This window comes from Opisthorchis viverrini (assembly GCF_000715545.1).
Source record: "Opisthorchis viverrini unplaced genomic scaffold opera_v5_195, whole genome shotgun sequence".
Taxonomy (NCBI): Eukaryota; Metazoa; Platyhelminthes; class Trematoda; order Opisthorchiida; family Opisthorchiidae; genus Opisthorchis; species Opisthorchis viverrini.
This window is the reverse complement of record NW_008751848.1, coordinates 617,119-626,349: the sequence shown is the minus strand read 5'-3', so window position 1 is coordinate 626,349 and position 9,231 is coordinate 617,119.

Sequence of the window (9,231 nt, the reverse complement as noted above, 5' to 3'; positions counted from 1 at the left end):
TTACAGTAAGAATTCAAGAGCTTCAACTCAGAAAATTTCCATTTTCATAATTGTGTACTGGTGAACTCATCTAGTTTCTTCAGTCTTCTTAAATTTGCTATCTATTAGATGACCTTTAATTCTGTTGATAATGTCGGCACCACTGATAGTCAACAGTGGAAACCCCCGTTTAATATGCCAAACTTGGTTTCCGCTTGGCTTAAAATGTTCAAGCCAGTCAAATCAATCACTCGATAGTTATACTAATTAGATTCCTGAATATTTTGATTTTATGCACACAAATAAATGAGCGAATCGTGTTCGTTTACTGACAGGATGCGAAAGCTTGTAATGATCGCTAGTCTATTCCGTAATGAACCCGGTTTGCATCCAGCGTCGGCAACTTTTGAGGTTTCACGAACGGATATTCCGAGTTCACATGCTGAGCATTTGGTCGTGAATGACCAGTGGACTTGTCTATGTAAGCGACATACTAGTTCATCCATTCCATTCAAGAACCACGCACAAATCCCTACCATGATCGACGGGTAGGAAAATATTGCTTGTTTACCGGGAATCTCGAAAGGATCTGCATGAATAGTGTTCAGATTCGCTGTACAGACATTTTCTAACCTCGAAGTACGGTAATAAGAAAATAAAAAGACCACAGGATATTCGGTAACAGCAGGTGGGGGAAAGGATGCCGACGTCGTTTAATAAACAACTAGCGTGTGTGCCATTTAGAAGCTGTTAAAAAGAGTGGAGCCATACGGCTGTCTAGAGTTTGTGTTTGACAGGCTGGCGCCAAAACGGTGTACATATCTTATGAAGGTCCGAGAATAAGAGCACTTTAAACTAATGACGGTAAGTGTCATCTGGAATACCCATTGAGTTTCGTTTTCAAGTGACAGCATGGAATTTACACAGTGGACTGAGAAAAGCCGGAACTACACGGGCTTTTATTTCTATTTGTAATATGCATCTTATGTTTAACGCACACCAGAAATCTGCGATATCAAAAGGTCGATCATTGCAGTACTTATTTCAACCCCAGGTATGAAAAACGACATTCTGACATGATTTCGTGACGTGATGCACACTTGAAAATTTCAAAGATTGTCCCCAGGACGTTTGGTTGCCAGGCTATCCTGGACACAATTTGAAAAACAAATCCATCCGCAGTAGTAGGGCGCTTTCTAAGGAAAAGTGTAGTATGCAGCTGGAAAGATAAAATGGGCTTTGAGGGATGGGAGTTTTGCACAATTTGGTAAAAGATAAGCTGAATTACGCGCTCAGGTTTGGTTAGCCCCATTGATGTTTTGCACGAATATGACAAGTGAAATCATGATTTAGAGTTGGGAACCATACCATTTTAAGGCGTGTCACGATCTTCATGAGCGTTGGCTGTCTCAGAAGTGCGAATCCATCTTACCAAAATCTCTGCGGAAGTCCGTCATTAGAACGAGTGTGAATGAAATGTTGTCTTAGTGTACCGGCTCTAAATTGAGCATCTAGAAATTGACGGAAACATACAATTGCTAACTTTCAAGAATAGTTTCAGAAGGGCTTAGTGAACAACCGGTAGTTTTAATTTGGGCAACGTTTCGCATTTGACACAAAAGCTTCATCAGGCCAAATGAACAGGTCACCAAATTGGCCAGGTTATAAGACAGACGGGGAACAAATCAGTAAGTCCTCTTCACACTAGATCAGTGTTGGGTGTCAATTAACGGCTCTTTTTGGCTGGCGTGGGTGCCAAAATCTTGAATTGATGGGTTGAACGAGTTCCAAATTAGATCCGATGGCTGTATATCTTTGTAATATACTACTCATAAGGTTGCTGAAAATCCACCGACAGCCGACGACCGGTTTCGCCCTTCTTGGGGCTCATCAGGTAAGCGCAGTCCCCGGGGTTTCCGTCAACCTTACGTTCTACTTGAAACCAAATCGCACGAAATTAGCGAATATACACTCATCTGCAAACTAATTTGGTTCTTTCGAGAGACTCACCTGGAACCCAGCTGAATCTCTCGTTTATAATGTTTTCAGGCAACTGAATGTTCTGCACCAGGTCGCCTCATGTTTCAGTCGCTACGATATTTGAAATATCGCGATACATGTATATCTCTGTAATGTACTACTCACAAGATCATCATAAACGAGAGATTCAGCAGGGTTCCAGGTGAGTCTCTCGAAAGAACCAAATTAGGTTGCAGATGAGTGTATATTCGCTAATTTCGTGCGATTTGGTTTCAAGTAGAACGTAAGGTTGACGGAAACCCCGGGGACTGCGCTTACCTGATGAGCCCCAAGAAGGGCGAAACCGGTCGTCGGCTGTCGGTGGATTTTCAGCAACCTTATGAGTAGTATATTACAAAGATATACAGCCATCGGATCTAATTAAATTCGAAGAATTCTAAACACGGGCAACATAACAGTGCACTTTGCACTGGTGCAATTTAAGGAGCCTCTCTCGGCAGACAGAACCTGAGACTGCGTCTACAAAATTAAATGAAACATGGGCAACATAGGGGTAGCTTTCCAGAGGGGGAACAGTCTGCGCTGGTGCAATTGAAGGCAAACAGAACCAGGGGGACCGTGCCTACAAAATTAAGTGTAACGCCTGCACTATAGTCTATGTAGAACACACGACCATGGAAATTCACATCAGAATCGGGGAGTATAGTAGAAAAATAAACAGGCCGCTGAGGAACGCGGATCAATATCGAGCGTTACTGAAAGACTCGGCAACTGCGGAACATGCACTGGACACGAGAAACAAAACATATTTGAAAAATATTGGTCCTGAGGCGAGGACTGCGGTCCACGTCACAGAAACTAACTGCCGGGACTGTACAAATCCACCCCAGTGTTAAAAGGATAGAAGGCTTGGAACTGGCTAGTGTGTGTAGAACGGCCTTGGGTCACTCAAGCTAACACGTGTGTGCTTCATCAGAGTGGTCATCATCCGAATTCCACTTGGCCTCAAACCCCTCAAAATAAATTCTCGGAGCACTCACAACCCCACAAAGACCAGGGAAAATCTAACGGCGGCACCCAAGTTGAGTGATCGAGTGAAGCACCCTGAAGTGGAAGATTAAGGAACGAAAAGCGATCGGACCAAATTTGGAAGTCGTTCAACCAATCAATTCAAGATTTTGGCACCCACACTAGCCAACAATAGCCGTTAATTGACACCCAACACTGGTCTAGTGTGAAAAGGACTTACTGCTTGGTTCCCCGTCTGTCTCATAACCTGGCCAATTTGGTGACCTGTTCATTTGGCCTGATGAAGCTTTTGTGTCAAATGCGAAACGTTGCCCAAATAAAAACTACCGGTTGTTCACCAAGCTCTTCTGAAACTATGACTTCTCAGTCGGTTCCAAACCTTTTCCAGTTGATTTAGGAATAGCCATTCCGCAAAATCCAGCAGTGTTGAGACCACTAAAAAATGCTACGCAATCGTCTTCGGAGATCTGTTCGAAAGGAGCTGAACTGTCGAACAGCATTACTTCCTCACTGAAGTGTTTCGTGGCCCCAGTAGGAAACTAGATTTCGGGAAGATATCCGCTTATCCACCTGCGCATAAATGTTACACAGAGAAGTGAACGTTTCAGCTATACAGTACCAATGATAAGCGCAAGTCAACATGTTGGTGAGCAGCAAAACGGAAAGTACCCCTATTTGGTGACATGGCACGCGATGGAATGTTTTTTCTTGTTGTTGATAAATTATATGGTGAATATCAGTAAACCACTACAAACAATCTACAATCAGATTTCCAACATGACTTCTTCTCTAGTTTAATTCCGTACAGAATGCGCAGCCGAGGTTTTTGTCTTGAGACCAGTGTATAATTATTATTATTACGGCCATATATACCCAAATTGTGACTGTCAAACAGATCGACAGATATGTTTCTGGCTCTGCTTTTATGTTGCCAAACTTCGTGATAAATTGTCCTTCACAAACGTTATGGATGGAGGGAGGTGAAATAAACAGGATAGCTGGTACGACGCTCAATTCAGTTTTTGTCCTACGTGTATAGCAATTAAAATTACTAATATCATTAGAGTTCCCATCGCCGTGAGCGTCTTTTATAGCGTTTTCGTTTCATTCGACCTCATGCCAAAAGATAACTTTATTGTGAACAGCACTGAATTCTTCTGTCTTTCATCGATCGAACAGTCAAAATCAACGTTCTAGTCCGACCGAGTCCTCTCGGATCCAGCATTTTTAACCCGTAATCACTTTGTTGTTTGTGCTCTACTCAATGTCCATTGATTTATAATAGATACTATCCACTCAAAAGTGTACACAAGTTCAGGCGAGTACGCCAGATCTTCTTATAGCAACTTTGTTTACTGCGACTAGAAATCCTTCTTATGTTCTCCCTCAGTATTTCATTAGAGCTAATCAGGAACTACTCCTTGAAGAAGCCTACTCTTCCGTAACGGTTACAAACCAGGAATTCTGGCCTTGCTGAAAGACATGCGTTGTCATGTAGGGATGTGCAGGGGGCAGTGATAACTGAACTGTTACCCACGGACACCTAGGAAGATGCCCGAAATGGTAAAACCTGTTTTTTCAAGTGCTGATTTTAGTTATATGCGTTGGACGCCAAATTGCTCACCGTAATCCCAGCAGGCTTAACCGGATGTATAGTTGCCACCTTTGAAACCGGAGCAGCTTCTCTCTTACGCAGTGGTATGCAACATATATGCATTAATCTTTTCCGATGACAGTTTCCCCTGTTCCAGATGGTATTTCACCCAAACAGTAGAAGCACTCTGCCGAGGAATCATTTTAAGTATTTTTATCGTTCGCTGACGGATGATTTTCACTGAATAAATCGCTCCAATATTCCAAGTTTGTTCCACTAAAAATTCGCTTGACTTAAATGTACTTTCGTTTTCGCTCACTTTTCTGACAACAGATGGGCAATTATTGCCGTTTGCACCTCAATCATTTAGACACTTAATAATCTGCTTGCTCAATCTATAGTTACTTATCATTTCAGACACATTTATCGTCCCGCTGACTGGAGACCTAATCAAGTCTTCAATCCGCTACCATGTATTTTCACCTAATGTGCAGGCCCCCGTCGAGCCGTTAGTTTCGTTGGTCCTCGTTCTCGGAGATTTTGCTTGGAAGTTTCCGTGAGGAAACCCTGAAATTCCGCCAAAAAATACTTACAATGCTATCCCAACATAGTTTATGAAATTGGCTTCCTACACCAAGGTTATCCACTTATCTCTCTGTTCTGAAATGTGTCTATGCTTTTCCGCAAACCGGTCTCAGCCTTTTCACTCGCCAAGTTTGTCGAAATTTCAGGAGGAAGTCTTTTAGCATAAATTTCTTCAACACATGTTTTTGAACCCCAAATGTAGCTCCATGTCAATAGGTCTATTCTGTGTGACGATAGCTCTTTGACTTCGCGTCATACCCGCTGGAGTTACGAAGAACATCCCTCGTTGCTGATCCACCCTGAGCATCACTAGCAGTCAAATGTTGATAAGCTGAATTCACTAGTTCTGAATCTCATTTCGACACACTGGCTGAAGCGGTCTTAAACGCAAAAATTGACTGACTCTGTGGGACAATATGAGGCTGTTCCCTGTCAACTGGTGTCCATGCGGTGTGTCAGGCAGACAGGCCTGTACCAAGTGTGTTTACACAAATGCATCGAACTACTGATTAATAGGTAGTAGAAGGTTTTTACGAACTATTTTGGCAGTCGTTATCACCGCACATCGCCACTATACACTGTTCCAACTGCTTTCAATCATTCCCCATATGTTGTGTGACAGTGTTCGGTTTTAAAATATGGAAATCGGTTGTGTCAGAAGAACACAATTAAGTGCTTCAATCCATCCTCCCAATTCACTTTGATACATACCATCTTGACAATGTACCGAATCGCGCTCCCTAAATTGTTCAATATCGTCCACTCTACTTTTCTCTCGCAAACTTTTCCTGATGAAGTACATTAATATGCTTAAAGATTCCCAGTGCTCTCACTGATAATTTTAGGCAAAATATTTCACGGCGACTTGATGGCTAAATCCTCTGTGGGAGAGAATGGCGGTCCTCCAGCATCTAACGAAACTAATTACAAAATAGTTCGGCTAAGAAGAGCACTGAATGAAGACCGTTTCACACATGAACGACATGGTAAGGGGAATGAAATTTTTATTAACTGTGTTTATACACCAATGTCACTTGGGGGTTACTGAAAAGGATGATAAAATACAAATGACTTCCAACACCTAGGACAAGTTGATTTAACAAAACTGGGTGGCTTGTTTCTAAATCTAAAATGGAGTCTACATAAGTTTCGGTCCTCATAAACAGTCGTCTGAGACTTTACGAAAATAATTGATTTTATGCTACTTCCACTTGTCCTGAAAAGTTGTGCCAGCTTCATCACTTGTCAAGATGAATAGAAAATATGGCACGAATACAATGTTTAATCTTGTCACAGTCATATATTTAGTGAAAGTAGAAAAAAACCTTCGATGCGAAGTCATCATTTAGCAAGCACCAACTAAGCAGCTACAGACTATTGGACAGGATAGTAATGTCTCTTATGCACATAGTTTTTTAACGGAACATTCTCATGCGTCTTCTTGAAATTTCATGACTATTCATTGACTATCACACAAGCGAGAACCAACTCCACGAGTTCCGGAATGAACTTCATCTTCCATTAGACGCGGCGCGGATCGTCGACATGACAACGGACTATCCACATGTCTCATCAGTAGTATAAGCCGTCACACTAGTAATTCTTTCCAGAATGAGCGTGCAATACATGGCTTTTTGTCAGCAAAGCACTGCTCAGAAAATCAGGAGACTATATGGTATTGAGATGGAAGCTGACATGCATATATATAATTGTGTCCTGGTTTCAGATTGCTTTATTCCACAAAAGCGCGTGCTTGTGAAAGCGCAGCAAAACATTGCAGCGAGAAATGAACTATTAGTGAATTTACTGACCATATCAATAACTGGATTTGACGTGATTATCTATCCATTTCTGTCGATCCAGCGTTTGAATGCTGCTTCAGTACATCCTTGTGATTGAAATATTGGAACGAGGTAAGGCGACGCTTAAAGGAATTGGTACTCAGGGCTACCCCGTTCAGCTGTTAGTAGCTACTGGACACTCACAGTGACGAAATGACGTATTAAGGATGGGCATTTTGTTGAAGGATGGCGTTAATCGGTAGGGAATATTCGAAGATCTACATAACCGTAAACTTCGTCAGTTTCACCACGGGATCACTGTTCACAGCGCTAACACTTTCCGAGTAACTAATTTCCCTAACTGTGGCCAGCTCCAAGGCAGTGGTTAAAAGTCACCGCCAATCTGGGTGATCCGAGTAGTCTGACAAGAGAGAAAGAACGCAAAAAATTTCGTAGCCCCAGTTTTGGTATCCTGAGGAGATATGCAATAATCTGTTCAATTTCTGTTCAATTGTTCACATTTGAGACCAGCTACCTTCAGAGGTCCCCACCCTACCTTTGATAAAAATAAACTAATCACGGTGTACTAAATGGAAAATAAACTAGTAGTCATATTGTTAATGCCATATGAAGGGCATAAATCCCCTCATCAGGTCACTACACAGTACAATATAATCTCGCCGGAATCATTAAATGCGCTACCTTGGTAAAAATCCGCGTTCCAGAAACGACTGGTCCCTGTTTGATTCCCCTTTTAAGTACTCAGTCCCATTCATGCTGGGCTCGTTGAGTATACATTAATGGCAATAACAGTCATCAGTCAAGATGATTAGTCATTCGTCCGCCGCGACTTTGAAGTCCAGTTTCCAGAGCACTGGCAGTCGCTTCACAGATTGTACCAGGAAATATGAACGAAAGCTAGACTATCTCATTAAGTTGTACAGGCGTTCACTGCGGCTGGCAAAGCGAACTACACCGTCCGCTCCACCTCAAAAATTCCTTTTTCTCGATCGAGCCACATGAACGCGATTCGGTGTCCCTTGTTGCGTTGTTAACGAAGGACTGTGTGCGCTCTTTTGACAAAGCAAGTGACTTGATGTGTAAAGGTCATCACATCTGCACTGTTTAGAATTCACAACAACACCTACACTCATTTTGTGAGCGACCAAACCAGACAAAATGCCACTGTGTGAAACTGGTTCACTATGTTGACCGTGCCCTTCTTATTCGAATACAAATGGCAAAAATGTGTACGTGGACTAGGCTGTCTTACTACTCCCCCATGTTGAGAATAAATGGTCATCATTTTTGCATATCCTGGTGTTGAATGTTTCCATCTATTTTATCACAAACGAGTCAGAGCAGTCGATGAGAACATTAAGTTCCGAAAGCTACCGCTAGTAGCACACATCCAAGCAGCCGAAGAGCACTCAGCAAAAGCAAAAAAGTCTTGACTCAAGGAATGATGGAAAGAGAATGGTGACGCTTATGGTGAAACTTCCCACCTCGGCTCAAACTGATCGGAAACATGACAAGATGTACCGCCTCTTGTAGATTGTTTGAGCTCCTCAAATTCCATTCCATATAGGTCTCTACGAACCGTTTAGGAGGACAGTTAGTTGCGGGTAAATGGGAGGATGCAGAAATGCATCACCCTCTTGTCAAACTGCAAAAGATCGGCCGAAATTACCGGAAGGTCGATTCAAGGCTATTGCTGTCCATACACGTTCACTCGGCCGTACAAACTTCAAAGAGGTGTGCGGTCATCAGAAGAGTGGTCATCATCTGAATTCCACTTGACCTCAAACCCCTCCCTCAAGCTGAATTGTCGGGGCACTCACAACCCCACAAAGACCCGGGAAAATCTAACAGCGGCCCCCGAGTTGAGTGATCGAGTGAAGCACCCTGAAGTGGAAGATTAAGGAACGAAAAGCGATCGGATCTAATTTGGAACTCGTCCGACCCATCAATTCAAGATTTTGGCACCCACACTAGCCAACAATAGCCGTTAATTGACACCCAACACTGGTCTAGTGTGAAAAGGACTTACTGCTTGGTTCCCCGTCTGTCTCATAACCTGGCCAATTTGGTGACCTGTTCATTTCTTGGCCTGATGAATCTTCTGTGTCAAAAGCGAAACTTTGTTCAAATAAAAACTACCGATTGTCTGTCAATCTCTTCTGAAACGAAACTTCAAAGATTTTCGTAGAAGTCAGCAACGTGGCTGAACATTTTATAATCGGCACACTCAAATATATATCACATTCCTTGCTGTGGTAATTA